This window comes from Lissotriton vulgaris, chromosome 3_1, assembly GCF_964263255.1.
Source record: "Lissotriton vulgaris chromosome 3_1, aLisVul1.2, whole genome shotgun sequence".
Lineage (NCBI taxonomy): Eukaryota > Metazoa > Chordata > Amphibia > Caudata > Salamandridae > Lissotriton > Lissotriton vulgaris.
In genome coordinates this window covers 1,232,099,379-1,232,114,821 of record NC_141689.1, presented here as the reverse complement: position 1 = coordinate 1,232,114,821, position 15,443 = coordinate 1,232,099,379, and positions in this window count along the sequence as shown.

Below are 15,443 nucleotides of genomic sequence, written 5' to 3'. Positions count from 1 at the left end.
AGGTAGGGGGACGTTTGGAAGATATTATGAATGCAGCGGATTGGTCTTCAGATTCAACTTTTAAAAAGTTCTACTTTAAACCAATCCATGAGGCTGCATCGTTGGTGGTGAGTAAGCTTTGAACAAGCAAAATCCTCGCCTCCGCTTCCTGACATAGAATGAGAAAAATCCTAGTTATCACAAAGGAAAGTTTCAATTCTATTAAGGACGCGGAGACTGGATTCTGATGATCTTTTCTTTGTCTGAGGGAAGTACCTTTTTTCCTATGTCTTAATGGACATACTGAATTACTGTTCAATTATGTTTTTTTTCTTCTTTCTGCAAATTGTTTTATTTACTCCATTGGAATGTTCTTGACTTCGTTCTACATTGTTCTGGACAAGATATTATTATTGTTTCTCTTCTCCAGGCTCCGATCAGAAAACGGACTAGTGGATAGATGACTTCTTTCCTGCGGCAGCACCCAAGAAAGAGGAAGGACTACCGGCTGGGAATACTTATGTGCTGCTTGATGGACTCTTATTGGTTGATGTGCTACCATGATGGTTAGGGTAGTCCATGGTTTTAATGTTTTTTCTTACTTTTAACTTGCTGTCCATTAAAATGGAGAAAGGACTAGCAAAATCCTCGCCTCCGCGTCCTTAATAGAATCAAAACTTTCCTTTGTGATAACTAGGAAATTTCTCAATATACATGATAGCACCTCATTAAAAAGCATTGTAGTTAATAGAGGGTTTTAGGACTTTAGTTACATTATAATCATTTGTTGATGGTACCATACTCATTTTAGGAATTGTGGTGTGTTCTAAAGTGATTTTACCATGTGAAAAAGCCTTCTGCTGTGATATCATGAATCATGTACTGAAACTAATATCTCATGATTTTCCCACAGTGGTTTGGAAGGGGATCTATAAGCTAATCTGAAAGCATATTTTCTGTAAATTCACATTATCTTTCTCAGTCATGTGAGAATGAAGTCTGACATTCTCAGTAAAACATGTACATCCAACAAGGACTGTCAGTTGATTCCTTTGTGTTCTACTGCAGCCTCCTAGAGTGTTCTAAAGAACAACTAGAGCGCTAACAGTCCTACTTATTACAAAGGTATAGCACACCTGAAGCCATTGTGATGGGAATAAAGTGGTAACTCTTAAAACATTTAATTTAAAAAGGAACAAAATGAGGGGGTATATTATGCCATAGAAAGTATTATTAGTGCTGCAGAAAGAAAAATTAGGGCACATTTTGAGTGACTTCTCAAATCCTCTTCTATTTCATTAAAAACTACTGACATGCAGTCTCCCAAGATGGCCACCAGAGACAAAAGAGCCCAAATGTAGCACAAATATCACCCAGATGTAGCCCCAGTATAGCCCAATGACAGAATGTCCCAGAGTGTTCTAAAGAACAACTAGAGCGCTAACAGTCCTACTTATTACAAAGGTATGGCACACCTGAAGCCATCTTGATTGGAATAAAGTGGTAACTCTTAAAACATTTAATTTAAAAAGGAACAAAATGAGGGGGTATATTTTGCCATAGAAAGTATGATTAGTGCTGCAGAAAGAAAAATTAGGGCACATTTCGAGTGACTTCTCAAATCCTCTTCAATTTCATAAAAAAATTCTGACATGCAGTCTCCCAAGATGGCCACCAGAGACAAAAGAGCCTAAATGTAGCCCAAATATAACCCAGATGTAGCCCAAGTATAACCCAATGACAGAATGTCCCGGAGTGTTCTAAAGAACAACTAGAGCGCTAACAGTCTTACTTATGGCAAAAGTATGGCACACCAGAAGCCATCTTGATTGGAATGAAGTGGTAAGTCTGAAAACATTTAATTTAAAAAGGGGATTCATTTTGCCATAGAAAGAAAAATTAGGGATAATTTTGAGTGGCTTCTCAAATCCTCTTCTATTTCATTAACAGAATTCTGGCATGCAGACTGAAACATGCACTTTGAATACCAGCAGCAGACTTCCCTGGTGAGCAGTAGCTTTACTACAGTGTTCTAATGAGCAACTAGAGTGCTAACATTCAGAATTTATGGCAAATGTGTGACACATCGTAATGAACCAAAGTAAACAAGCAGTGAAAATGCAATAGATCTCGCCCTCGTTTAAGTTAAAGCCATTCTGTTTGTAATGAGGTGGCTTTTTAGGTTTGCTTTTATAAGTGCTTTTCAAACTTTCATGTAAATAACATGCATATGTATGCATATATGTATATGTATGCATACATTTATATTTGTATTTATATGGATATGCAGATTATATATGTTTATATATGTATATATATATATATATATATATATATATATATATATATATATATATATATATATATATATATATATATTGCAAACCACAATTCCGGTATCTGGCCAGTACCTGCTCACGAGCGGGTCGTCGTTAGGGTCCCGGCGGCCCAAATATCCAAAAGAGATTTCCCATGTACAAGGAAACGTTACGACAACACTCCAGAAGTTGCTTCTGGAGTGTTGTCGTAACGTTTCCTTGTACATGGGAAATCTCTTTTGGAGAGAGATATATATATATATATATATATAGATATGCAAATACTTCCTCCAAAAATGAACAAAGCAGGACCCAGAGGGGAACAGGTGAGACAGCGTTTATTGTTCAGAAAACAGCTAGGGTGGCGGGAAATGCATTTCGGCGTGGAGAGCCTTCTTCAGTGCCCAGCACCCAATGCAGTCCTGTTGTTTGGTGATTTCCTGCTGCCTGAAAGTAGCTGGCGTAAATCCGCCCCTCCCTCGAGCAATGCAGCACACCTGTGGAAGTTCGTTGGTCAATCCTGAACTACCACTCCCAGACCACTCCCAGGATGCCACATGTTACGAGCGACCCAGGCCGGTGGAATGGGGAGGGTGTGGGGTTGAATCTCCAATACAGCACCTTTAGCAGGACCCAATGATGCAATGGCAGTCCCCCAAACAACAAGTCTGCCCTCGAGTCCCCTCGTATCGCCTCAGCCCCCGCATCAGCATGTCCATTCGAGCTCGGGCTAAGATGCAATATGCAAAATGCCCAGACAGAGGTGGAATACTTCTACTCTTCAGGGCCCCCTGACACAGAGACGGGTTCCAGACAATCTATCACTGGAAAAAGAACAGTGCCGTGAAGCAGCGCCAGATAACGTCCAGACACGAAGCGAGGCGCGGGTTCCTGTAATGTGCAACTGGCATATGTGTGCATATATGTATATGTATGCATGAATTTATATTTTTATTTATATGGATATGCAGATTATATATGTTTATATACACATACATATATATAAACGCATATGCATATATATGCAAATATATATGTGTATATGTGTGTGTGTAGAGAGAGGTAGAGAGGTAGAGGTGTAGCGGTAGAGGTGTAGATGTAGAGAGGTAGAGGTAGAGACTAGTAGAGAGAGGAGTAGAGAGAGGTAGAGAGTAGAGAGTGAGTAATAGAGAGTAGAGAGTGAGTAGTAGAGAGTAGTAGAGAGCAGGAGAGAATAGCAGAGAGTGAGTAGTAGAGAAAATAGTAGAGTGAGTAGTAGAGAGTAGTAGAGAGTGAGTAGTAGAGAGTGAGTAGTAGAGAGTAAGTAGAAAAGTGAGTAGTAGAGCGCAGTAGAGTGAGTAGTAGAGAGTAGTAAAGAGAGAGTAGTAGAGTAGTAAAGAGTGAGTAGTAGAGTGAGTAGTAGAGAGTAATAGAGAGTGAGTAGTAGAGAGTGAGTAGTAAAGTGAGTAGTAGAGTGAGTAGTCGAGAGTGAGTAGTAGAGAATAGTAGAGAGTGAGAAGTAAAAAGTGAGTAGTCGAGAGAGGGAGTAGTAGAGAGTGAGTAGTAGAGAGTAGAGAGTAGTGGAGAGTGAGTAGTAGAGAGTGAGTAGTAAAAAGTGAGTAGTAGAGAGAGTGAGTAGTAGAGAGTGAGTAGTAGAGAGTAGAGAGTAGTAGAGAGTGAGTAGTAGAGAGTAGTAGATAGTGAGTAGTAGGGAGTGAGTAGTAGAGAGAGAGTAGTAGAGAGTAGTAGAGTAGCAGAGAATGAGTAGTAGAGAGTGAGTAGTAGAGAGTAGTGGAGTAGTAGAGAGTGAGTAGTAGAGAGTGAGTAGTAGAAAGTAGTGGAGTATATTCCAAAGTTTGGCACAGCACCACTTGCACAACAAGTCCAATCAAATCATATCACTTAGACTCCTTATTGAAGCGCTGAATCTTGCTGTATATTCAAATGCTTTTATTTTCCTTAGGTTTATGTACCACAGCCAGCCGACGCGTTTCGTTCTGTACAACAGAACTTCTTCAGGGCGTTCTTATTTCCTCCAAGTTATGTCGGTATCCTGTTGTCATATAACTAGAAATTTCTTCCAAATGTTAGACGAGTCGTAAGTACATTCTTATTCAAAGTGACTAGGTATCCATTTTACCCACACAATTCGGGCAGACTTGAATAATTTATAGCATCCTCAAAGTCAGTCTTTCAAAAATTCCAAAGTATAGGACATGATAATCCAAATCCAAATGTTTCTCAAGAAAAGTCATTTTCAAACGTTCGGAATATCGGCGTTTGGGCAGATATGACCCACGGACACGGTTTATGACTTTTCTTGAGAAACATTTCGATTTGGATTATCATGTCCTATACTTTGGAATTTTTGAAAGACTGACTTTGAAGATGCTATAAATTACTCAAGTCCATGGATGCTGCTGGGAACACCCCCAGCAACACCCATTGCACAACCCTTTAACGCAGGACACTGAGTTAAAGGGACTGATATTTATCAGGCAGGATTACGCCACAAAAAGTGGCTTAGTCCTGCCTGATAAATATCACTCAGTCTTCTGCCCCACCGGAACGTCACAAAAAGTGACGTTCCGGAGGCGCAAGGGGCTCGTAAATAAGGCCACATAGGTTTCACACTCGTTATAGTTAGGAATTAGCATTTAAAACACCTTTGAAATTTACTGAAAAAACCATAGGTTTCACACCAGTCATAGTTAGCTGGACATTTTACTCATACAAAACCATTGAAATTCCCCCGTTATAGTTAGTTGTACTCACTATAACTCGCGCACCCGCAATCCACTGCTGATGATGTCACGTATTACATCATTCATGACATGGTCAGTGACATCACTGATGACATCTCAAATGACATAACTATTAGAGGGTGAGCAGGGGTTATCTTGGCGTGTAACTCCCTTGCCCTGACTTAGGAGTGGTGGTCTCTGAATGATTTTGGCGCAAGCCCTGGCCAGCCAGGGATCCCATTTCTAACATTGGACGCAGCGGTGAGGATAAGGATTTGTGTTTGCGTTGTACCACAGTGGCAACTGGCCACACTACAAAACTCTACATTTTAGATGACCATATTTTGGGGATTATTGTCTTTTTGAAGTTCCATTATTTCTTCTCCGAAGAGTGTCATTTTCAAATAGTGTCCAGTGCATTTGTTCCCCCGCCCCACGCCCAGAGTTTGGTACCTGTGTCACGTGTGGTCAGGTTGAGAAGTCAGGGGTGGTAGAAACTGCCTTACCAGTCCGAGGGGGGGTTGTGTGTGAATGAATGGGGTGTGGCACTAGACAAGTGAAGGGTGAGTTCTCTAGGGAGCTCACTGAATCTTTGTAAATTTGGTACTCTTGCTTCAGCTCTGACAGTTAAGTCCCCTGTGTTGCACGTGTCTGTGAGCATCCTGCCAAGATGGAGTCTGCTTTTAATGTCTGGGGTCTGTTTATGCATGAGCTGAGTGAATTTTGCGAAGAGAGAGACATTGCAGTGAATGAGCCAGACACCCAGTCCCAACTTAGGGGTAACCTGATCCAATGGCAGAAGGATGACTGGGAGTGTGAGCACAGTGAGGAGAGGGCCCGGGTCTCACACCATGAGGGTGGTGGGTCTGAGGGGAGCCCTGAAGAGTCTGAGGAGGAGGAAGAAAATGAGAGTACAGGGACGCCAGCAGATAGTGAGGACCCCATAGATAGGGAGTCCTTTGCTGGGTCCAGCTTAGGAGGCAGCGCCTCATCCCTTTCCCTGTCCCCAGAGGAGCTGGAAGATAGGAGGAGAGAAAGGGAGCACCAGTTGGCTTTAGAAAAGCTCAGGTTAGAGCATGCCCAGGCTATGGCACAGCTGGGCATAAGACAGCAACAGTTAGAGACTGAGAGGGTCTTAGCGCAGGAAAGGATAGAGGAGGCTGAGAGGGCCTCCACCAGAGGCAGAGTAGCTCTGGAGGGTAGACTATCCCCTGCGCGCAGTTTTAATTTTCTGGACTCCCCAGGGCGGGTGGGGTCCAGTGGTGGCAGCTATATAGATTTCAGTGTAGGAAATCCCAGTCCCAGTTCCCCCAGTCTGGTACCTGTTTCCCCAGAGGAGGAGTTAAGGGTGAAGTTCATGGACAGTAAGAAACTGACTCATCAGTCCTGGGAGGAGTTTGAGGATGAATGTTGTGATACACTGTGGGCTTGGGTACAGGTGCACACGAAAGATGATTTTGACGTCTTGTTTGGTCTGATTGTCAAAGAGCACCTGCTAAGTTATTGTTCACCAGAGTTGCGCCAACAGCTGTTGGGGTGTGGATTCTCTGACGCATGTGAGCTTGCAGCGGAAGCAGACTGCTGGGAGAGGGCCAGAGGTTCTTTAGAGTCCCTAGTGAGTGAGTCCAACAGTAGTGGTACAGGAATCTTCCAGCCCAGCGTGGTGGAAGAGGCTCAGTGTAGCCCAGCTAGGTCCCAGTATAGTGAGAGGGGTGGAGAGGCTGACTACCTGGCTCAGTGGAGCAGGAGTCAGTGGGAGGCTGAGAGTCCCCAGAGGCCCGAAGCCCTATCTCAGAACCTGGGTGGTTTCTTGAAGGAACACCAGGTTAGGGACCTAGGCTATCCTGTTAGTACACTTGAGGAGGATCTACTAGTGTCTAGGGAACCTGGAGCATCTGTAACTAGAGCTCCAGGGGTTCCAGTGTCCGGCAGTGCTACTCCAGGAGGGAGGGCACAGAAGTCCGAAGTGAGGATGATTGGGGGAGTTCCCCAGTGGAAGGACCAGTGGGTCAGGGACTACCCAGTTGGGCTAGGATCCCGTGTAGTGACCATGGTGACACCACTTCTGTGCTGGGGGATCTCTGCGCACTGTCAGGTGGACAGAAGAAGGGAGATCTGCGCCAGGCAGACAGTCACACGACACATGGGTCATGTGTCAGCCTCAGGGGGATGGTGTGTGAGTCCCCAGAAGTCCTGGAGTGCCAGGCAATTATTCCGCCAAAGGTTTTAGACCGGAGGTTGGGAGGCCAGGTTCAGGTTCAGCCTGACCTGAAGGGTGGGACGACTGTAATCAGTGTCCTGACCAGTGGTTCTTCCAGAGGTACCGCCCCAGTAGGGAGGGAGCAGGACTCTGGAAGGGGGTGCAGAGGGTGGGAGAGCCCACCTCTGACCCCAGTGCAACCTGAGGGGTTAAACCCTGGGTTGGAGTGGCGTTGTAAGGGTACTCCTCGCAGGAGGAGGAGGAACCCTAGAGGAAGAGGTAGGGGGAGGAGAGCCTTCCCTGAGACTCCTGGTCCGCCTGAGGGTGTAGACCCTAGGCTGGAGAACCAGTGGCAGTCTAGCCCTGTCTTGCAGACAGGAAGAGTGGAGAGTGGCTGTTATGTGCCAGGGGTTACTACCCCCCACTTTGTGAGTAGGCAGGAACCAGTGGCACCTAGGTGGCCCAGGGCCTGGTCCTGGCCGCGGACAGCTCGGGAGTACCAGTGGGGCAGCCCAGTTGGTCCAGACAGTGTTTTGAGAAGGAATCCCATGGGTTCACCGTGGCGTAGAACGGGAGGGTGTCCCTGCAGTTGCGGGCCCGCGTCCGTGTGTTGGACTTGGCCCTTCTGGCAGGTTCACCCCTGAACTTTTTGCTTGTAATGGTGACCTGGTGATGGTGACTTTTGGGTTCTGCGCACTTTCACTGTGTCCCAGTGGAAAGTGCGTGCGCACTCTGAGTGCATGTGATGAGATAGGCCTGCCCTCCCATAGGAATGCATGGGGAATGTATGTGTCCCTGGTAGTTCCTGATGCGTGGGGTGTACAGGCTCGAATTTGATATGTGCGAACTCGTGAGAGTGAATGCTTCGCAATGATGTATGTGGCATGAGTGTGTCTTGTGTACAAATGCCACTTCTAGGACTTGGCATATTAATGTAAAATATGCCTGGTGTGCTATTGGCTGGAGCTGGCTGGTGAGCCTGGCTCCAGGAAGGCTGGATGGGTCTGCCTGGTGGTGAGTGGGAGATTAGCATGCTGATGGCTGGGGAGGAGTGTACCTGTGTCCTGAATGAGGCTGGGTTTTCCCCTGACAATGCTGGTTCCGCCCCCTGTGGTGCGACTGATGACCCTAGCCCTGCCAGTGAATGAAATGGGTGGTCGAGCCATCACGAGTGCTCCAAAACCAGCTGCGACTGGTTTCTCCCCCACCCTGCACCCTTAGACAAAGGAATGTGGTGTATAAAAATGGGGCTGTGTCCCCACACAAGTGTTCTCTTCCAGGATCCTGCCTGAGGGGGCTGCTGCTGCTGCTGGGCCAGAGGACCGCCACTTGGACTGTCTCCCTGCCTGGAGACCCAGTGAGCTGGCTCTGGGCCCAACCTTGCCCCCCTGCCTGCCTAGAAGGACTTTTGCTGGGCTTGTTGGCCCCTAGTGCCTGGGAGCACTTTTGATTGCCTTTTGGCGCTGGAGAGCGCTTTGTTGTGACCCAGCGCTTAATAGCGCTTTATTTGCCATTTTAGCGCAGGGGGCGCTTTAAATTTCATTTAGCGCTTGGGAGCGCTCTGGGTGCTTTGGCCGGTGCCCACCCGGCATCTTTTGCCTGCGTGCTGTGTTGCTGCCCCAATCGAGTGCCCACCTCGATTCATCGTGTATTTTAAAGTAGCCGGTGCGCACCCGGCATTGCCCTTCGAAAATCACCGCCGCAGCCCAGGAACCCTGCCGGGCCGCCGCGCTGCCTACGGCGACCCGGAAGTCCCGCCTCCATTCCCCCCAGCGCCGCGCTGCTATTGGCTGCAGCGCGGCCCGGAAGCCAGGCAAAGCCCGGGAAGACAGGGGCGGGGCCTGGTCGTGCTCAGGGCTCCACGGAGAAGGGAAGCCCGGAGCAGAAAGGAAGCGTGCTGGTTCTCCCCCCGCGGGGCTCTCCCGAGAAAGAGAGCCCCGCCCGCCGCCACTACCAGCACCCAGCCCCCAGAAGCAGGACCGGGTGGAGAAGAAACCGCCACAGAGAGGAGCTGTCTCGTGAGTCCTGGTGAGTGGGGCTTCGCCTTGGTAGCTCTTGGGGGCATTGGTGTCTTTATAGTCCCCCGAGTGGGACTCCAACAAAGAGGGGCAGTCTTTCTTTGAGCCACGAGGCTCCAGGGGCATCTTCAGTGACCCCGAGTTCCCCGGAGGGGGGGGACTCCTACCAGAGAGGCTGACAGCGCCACCTTTGTTCACAGAGCCCTGGAGGCTCTAGGGGGGCAATTCTTAATTCTAGAGCCCAGGAGGCTCCAAAGGGCCCAGTCATTACTTGAGCCTGCGAGGCTCCTACAAGGGCGTTTCGAGCCTGAGAGGCTCGTAGGGGCATCAGTTGTTTTGAAGAGCCCAGAGAGGCTCTTGAGACCCACATTGTTGTTTTAGAGCCCAGAGAGGCTCAGGGGGACATTTTGTTTATTCAGAGCCTGCGAGGCTCCAACGTTGGCCCCAGCACCATCACACAGCTGCCCAGCACTTCGTGGGCAGCTGCAACGTTTAGGCCCTGACACTGGGACGCAGGGCATCCTAGCCCTAGAGAGGCCAGTTGGCCTAGGGACAGTCACAGGTGGTGACTAATGTGAGTTCTGGCGCAATTGTTATTGCTACACCTCTGAATGTTTTAGGCATCATGTGTTTTCCTCCCCTGCACCTCTGAATGTGTTTTTATGCGTCATGTGCCTTGTTCTTACACCTCTGAATGTGTTGTTGATGCATCATGTGTCTTTCTTCCTTACACCACTGAATGTATGTTTATGCATCATGTGTTTTGTTCCCAGGTCTATACCCCTAAATGTATGGTGATATTTAGTTGGTTGTTTTCTCCTAGTACAGGTGGTGCTAGTGAGGTCCTGGTTCCCTGCGTGACCTGTTCCTAAGGTGGTTAGGATTGCGTAGGTGGTACTTAACCTTTACCAGTGATTACTGGTTGTGTGCTTTATGTTCTATTTGATGCTAAAGTGAATAAGTGATAAAGTGAAGCTATGTGCAAGTGCTAATTCTACCAAGTGCTAAGTTCTAAAAGTGCTGATTCCTGACAGTGGTCCAGGTGGCCCTGTCTTGTAAATATCCCCAGTAAATTCTGCCCGTGCCTGTTGGCACATTGTAAAGTGTGTGTTTTATCTAATGTGTTTTGGTTTAATACAAAGGCTATTTTTATATATAACCTTGTGTGGAATTTCCTTTGTGGTAGGCCTTGGGTGTTGTTGCTGGGGTGCGTGCGCAAATACTTAACTCACATCGCCTCCAAGTTTAGCCTTGCTGCTCGCGCCACGTTACCTAGAGGGTGAGCAGGGGTTATCTTGGCGTGTAACTCCCTTGCCCTGACTTAGGAGTGGTGGTCTCTGACTGATTTTGGCACAAGCCCTGGCCAGCCAGGGATCCCATTTCTAACAGCGCTGTGGAGAGGTCAGTCTTCACGCTCCCTCTCCCCAGCATTGCTCCGAGGGTCTGGTTGGGTCGTCAGGCGGCTGGGTGAGTTGGCTACGCCCACGGGTTCTAGGGAGGTGTTAGCAGAGGGCGGGCCCGGCTCAGGTCCCCTGCTTCAAAAAATTGGGAGGGGCAGGACAGCAGGAGCAGCCCCAGCGCGGCAGATACGGCCCAGACCAGTGCCTTTATTCAGTGTGCCTCAATTTGTAGAAGGCAATACAGTAAAGGGGGGCTGATAAGCGCCTGCCCACAACAGTAGTTTCAGAGGCACGGCAGTTACAGCCTCAGCCACTAGTTGACTATTCCAGTGGCAGCGAGGAGGAATTAGTGGTCATGCCACATCAGGAAGAGTGCCCAAGGGGTCAGAGGGAGTTTTTGTCCGCAGGGGTTATGACCAGGGAGCCAGAGTTTGAGGAGGTAGGGGGGTTTTTCAGCATTGTGGAAAATACTGCAGAAAATGTTATGGACAGACAAGTACACGGTCAGGAGGGGTTGCAGGCGCAGGCTTTTGAGGAGAGTTTTCAGAGGAGGGCGGCCGGCCTGCCAGGACAAGGCCAAGAAGACTTTATTCATTATATGTATGACAATGGTTTGGAACATACCAGATTTAACCGCGAGTACATTTTCCCGGCTGCGCGCCAGGCACCAACAGGCTACGGGCCTGAGGAACAGGATTTGGGTATTAGTTTAGATGGCCAATGGATGTGGGTAGAACATTCCACATCTTCGGACACGCAGCAGAGCAAAGGGAGGTTGGGGGCTACAAGCAGCAGGGTGAAACTAGCGGAGGAGGCAGATAGGGTGCCTTGTTGTCCAGTAGTTGAGCAGGTTCAGAGCAGGAATCAGACAGGAGGTAGGCGAGCACATGGCAGAGACTTTGCGATGGACAGGGCGGCCACTGAGCAGAGTGGTTTTAACGTGGAATTTTTGGCGGATTCACACCAGGCGGACAGGCCTTTGGAGCGAGGGCCTGTTTTTAATTGGGCGACATATGATGGGGGTGTGGGAGATAGAGAGTGTCCAGGAGGAAGCCAGCAAGACTTCGCCCCACAAGCTACGGGGGCAGGGAAAGTGGCATTTGTGCAAAATCCGGAGGAGAGGAGTGTGGGGGTACAACTGATGAGTTTGCAAAAAAGGGGGCCAACTCAAACAGAGGGCAAAGGGAGGGGGATGGGGACTACAAAATCTGTTCAATCATTTCAGGTTCAAGATGAAGAGGCAGATGCTGGACTGTAGAAGGAGAATCTTGAGCGGATATCTCAGGAAGATTTGAGTAGACGAGGAGAACAGCTTCCAAATGGTAAGCCGCGTTGGTGGGGGCATGGGATGTTGTTTCACAGGTTGCTGGTAAAAAGGTCCAGGAGCAGGATGTTTCGGGGCAAAGTCAAATGGCGGTTTCACAGTCAGGTGAGAAGGGTGGAAAGACGGTACACAGTCTTTGGCACGAAGGCCTGGAAGATAGATCATCTGTGCCAAACAGGTTACCGTATATGGGGATGTTGAAGCCGCTAGGCACACATTTGTCAAAAAAGAGGAAACAAAAGATATGGCAGCATGAATATGTAGACGTTTTTCGCTTGCTGCATCGAGATGTGCAAGCGAGAGAGGGCTCAAAAGAGGACGAGATGGAACTGGCGAGACGCCCTAGAGTGCCTCGAAATATAGATAATTGGTCATCGGCCTTTTTAATTTTTGCTAGCTTTTACTGCGAGAAATATCCGGAGAGGGCAGTATCACTTTTCAAATACATGGATGTGGTACGGAAGGCACACATGCATTTTGGTGGCTTTTCCTGGCTGAACTATGACGAAGAGTTCAGGGCCAGGATGAGTATGTCTCCTGATAAACAATGGGGGGACATAGATACGGAATTATGGTTACAATGGATGTCATCCTCTCAACATACAGAAACTACACATACAGCTAGTGGGTTGCCGGTAGCGTACCGGACCTTTCCAGGGCGCGCCGCCCAGGAAGGGGCGGGGTCATTCGCAAGGGGACATCCAAGCGGCATGGGCTCATGTTGGAACTACAACAGAGGTTATTGTAACAGGCCATACTGTAGGTTTAAGCATGAATGTTCCCAGTGTGGAGGTAGACACATGCTCTTTCAGTGCCTTACACCAACACCAGATGCAGTTGCACATAAACCCCAAGAACAAGGCCAGGCAGCAAGAGGGAGGGGAACTCCACTCCCTCCTATACCAAAATGCTTTTACCCCAATTAAATGGGAATTGTTTGTCCCTTTGTTAGACAGGTACCCGGACAGGGAGGCGGCTGCCAAACTATATTGGGGGTTTTGGGACGGATTCAGAATTGGTTACCAGGGCCCCAGAGGCAGGCGCTGGGCAGAGAATTTAAGGTCTGCAAAGGACTTCCCGGAGGTGGTGCGAAAAAAACTGGAAGAGGAAGTGTGTTTAGGTAGAGTGGCAGGCTCTTTTGAGGAGATGCCATTTGTTCATTTTATGGTGTCACCATTAGGGGTCATTCCTAAGAAGTCTTCATGTGAATTCCCCATGATACAGCACCTCTCATGGCCAGAGGGTACGTCCATCAATGATTTTATTGCAGACGAGGACACGGCGGTCTCTTACACCACAGTTGATGAGGCTTTGAGAATGGTTAAAAGTTTAGGAGATCATGCTGAGTTAGCCAAATGTGACATTCAGTCTGCGTTTCGATTGATCCTGATTCACCCCTAGATTTTGAGCTCATGGGTATGCAGTTGAATGGCTATTTTTATTTTGACAACGTCTTACCAATGGGGTGTGCAGTATCCTGTGCCCTCTTTGAGTTATTCAGTTCATTTTTACAGTGGGTTTTTCAACAAGAGTGCAGTGAAGGTAAGGTGTGTCATTACCTAGATGATTATTTATTCATGGGGCAAGCGCAGTCTAGGCATTGTGAGAAAGCTTAACAATTTTTTCAGAATATGGCCAAAACAGTTGGGGTGCCGTTGGCACAAGACAAGACGGAGGGACCAAGTACACAGATTACGTTTCTGGGAATAGAAATAGATACTGTGGTGATGGTGGCAAGACTTCCTAAGATGAAATTGGAAGAAATTAAGTCATGTATTCAAGAGGCGCTACAGGCAGACAAATTACAGCTGAGGCAAGTGCAAAAGCTATTGGGATACTTGAATTTCGCATGCAGAGTGGTGAGGGCAGGCAGGACTTTCTGCAGGTTGTTAGGCATGGCTATGTCGGGAGCAACCCTGCCGCACCATAGAATCAGGCTAACCAGAAGAATAAAAGAGGACTTGAGAATTTGGTTATTGTTTCTTGAGGAGTTTAATGCGTGTCTTTATTTTTCATTGAAGAGGGCATGAAATGGCAGGTGCAACTTTATTCAGATGCGTCAGGATCGAATGTATTCGGTATTTTTTGGGACGGGCGCTGGAGCGCGGAGGTGTGGCCAGAGGTGTGGAAGTCACAGGGCCGTAGTATAGCTTTTCTGAAGCTTTTCCCCCTTCTGGTAGCTTTGCAGGTATGGGGTCAGGAGCTTAGTAACAGAACGATCCTGTTCCACGTAGACAAAATGTCAGTAGTTAACCTGCTAAATAGGCAGAAAGCAAGAGACAGAAGAGTGCTAGGCCTTTTGAGGGCTTTCATGTTGTTGAGTCTGCATCTGAACATAGTTTTCAGGGCAAAACACATACCAGGTATCAATAACACAATCGTTGATGCACTCTCTCGTTCCCAGTGGGACAGATTTCGTGGGCTGGCTCCGGGAGCAGCAGTCAAGAAAACACCTGTGCCGCACAGCGTCTGGGCCCTAGGGGACTGAGGATCCTACAGCTGGTGGAGAATTCAATAGCGCCATCCACCCAACGGAGTTACATGCTGGCATGGCATGAATTTCTAAGTTATGTCAAGAATTTCGACATTGTAAAAAGAGAAGAGATGTGTATCCCATTAATACTTAACTTCGTTTTAACATTAATTGATAAAGGGATTTCGCATAACACCATAGCAGGAAAGTTAGCAGGGATTTCTTTTTACTGTCAATTATATTGGGGACTGGATCAGAATAACAATGTGTTGGTGAAAAAAGTTTTGAAAGGTTTGCAGAGGGAGAAGGCTGCAATTCCACACACAAGAGCACCAATAACTTTTGATTTGTTACAGCAATTGCTGTGGTCGTTACCTGATTCCTGTTACAATTTTCATGAAATTAGGCTTTTTAGATTAGTTATGATATGGCTCTTCTTTGGAGCATTTGGAGTTTCTGAACTGTTAGGTTTGAAGAATGAATGCGGGCTATGTAGCAAAGATGTTTATTTGGAGGGTGACATGTTAAAAATATGGTTACGCAAATCAAAAACGGATCCGATGGGGCAAGGAGTGTGGATACACCTAAATGTGACGCAAATACAGGGTTATTGTCCAGTAATAGAGTGGAGGGATTTTCAGTCTTTTAAAGGTTTTCTGGTTGGGCCGATTTTTGTAAATGAGTCAGGAGAAAAGCTTTCGAGCCACCAGCTGCTGGTGGTCATGAGACGTACGCTTTTATTAGGTTTAAATCCAATGAAATATGCAACGCATTCCTTTCGTATAGGGGCGGCATCAGAAGCAGCTTGTTTGGGGCTGGGTTGGAGTGTAATCAAGAGGATAGGAAGATGGAATTCAAATTGCTGTGCCCGCTATGTGAAGAAATAAAAATAAAAAAATAAAAACACAAACAAACAAGACATGAGTTGTAAGCATATGTTTATACAGTTGTTTTGAGTGTTTTAATAGAATGTTTTTCATTCATCCAGGTGACATTCGGGGTTTGCGT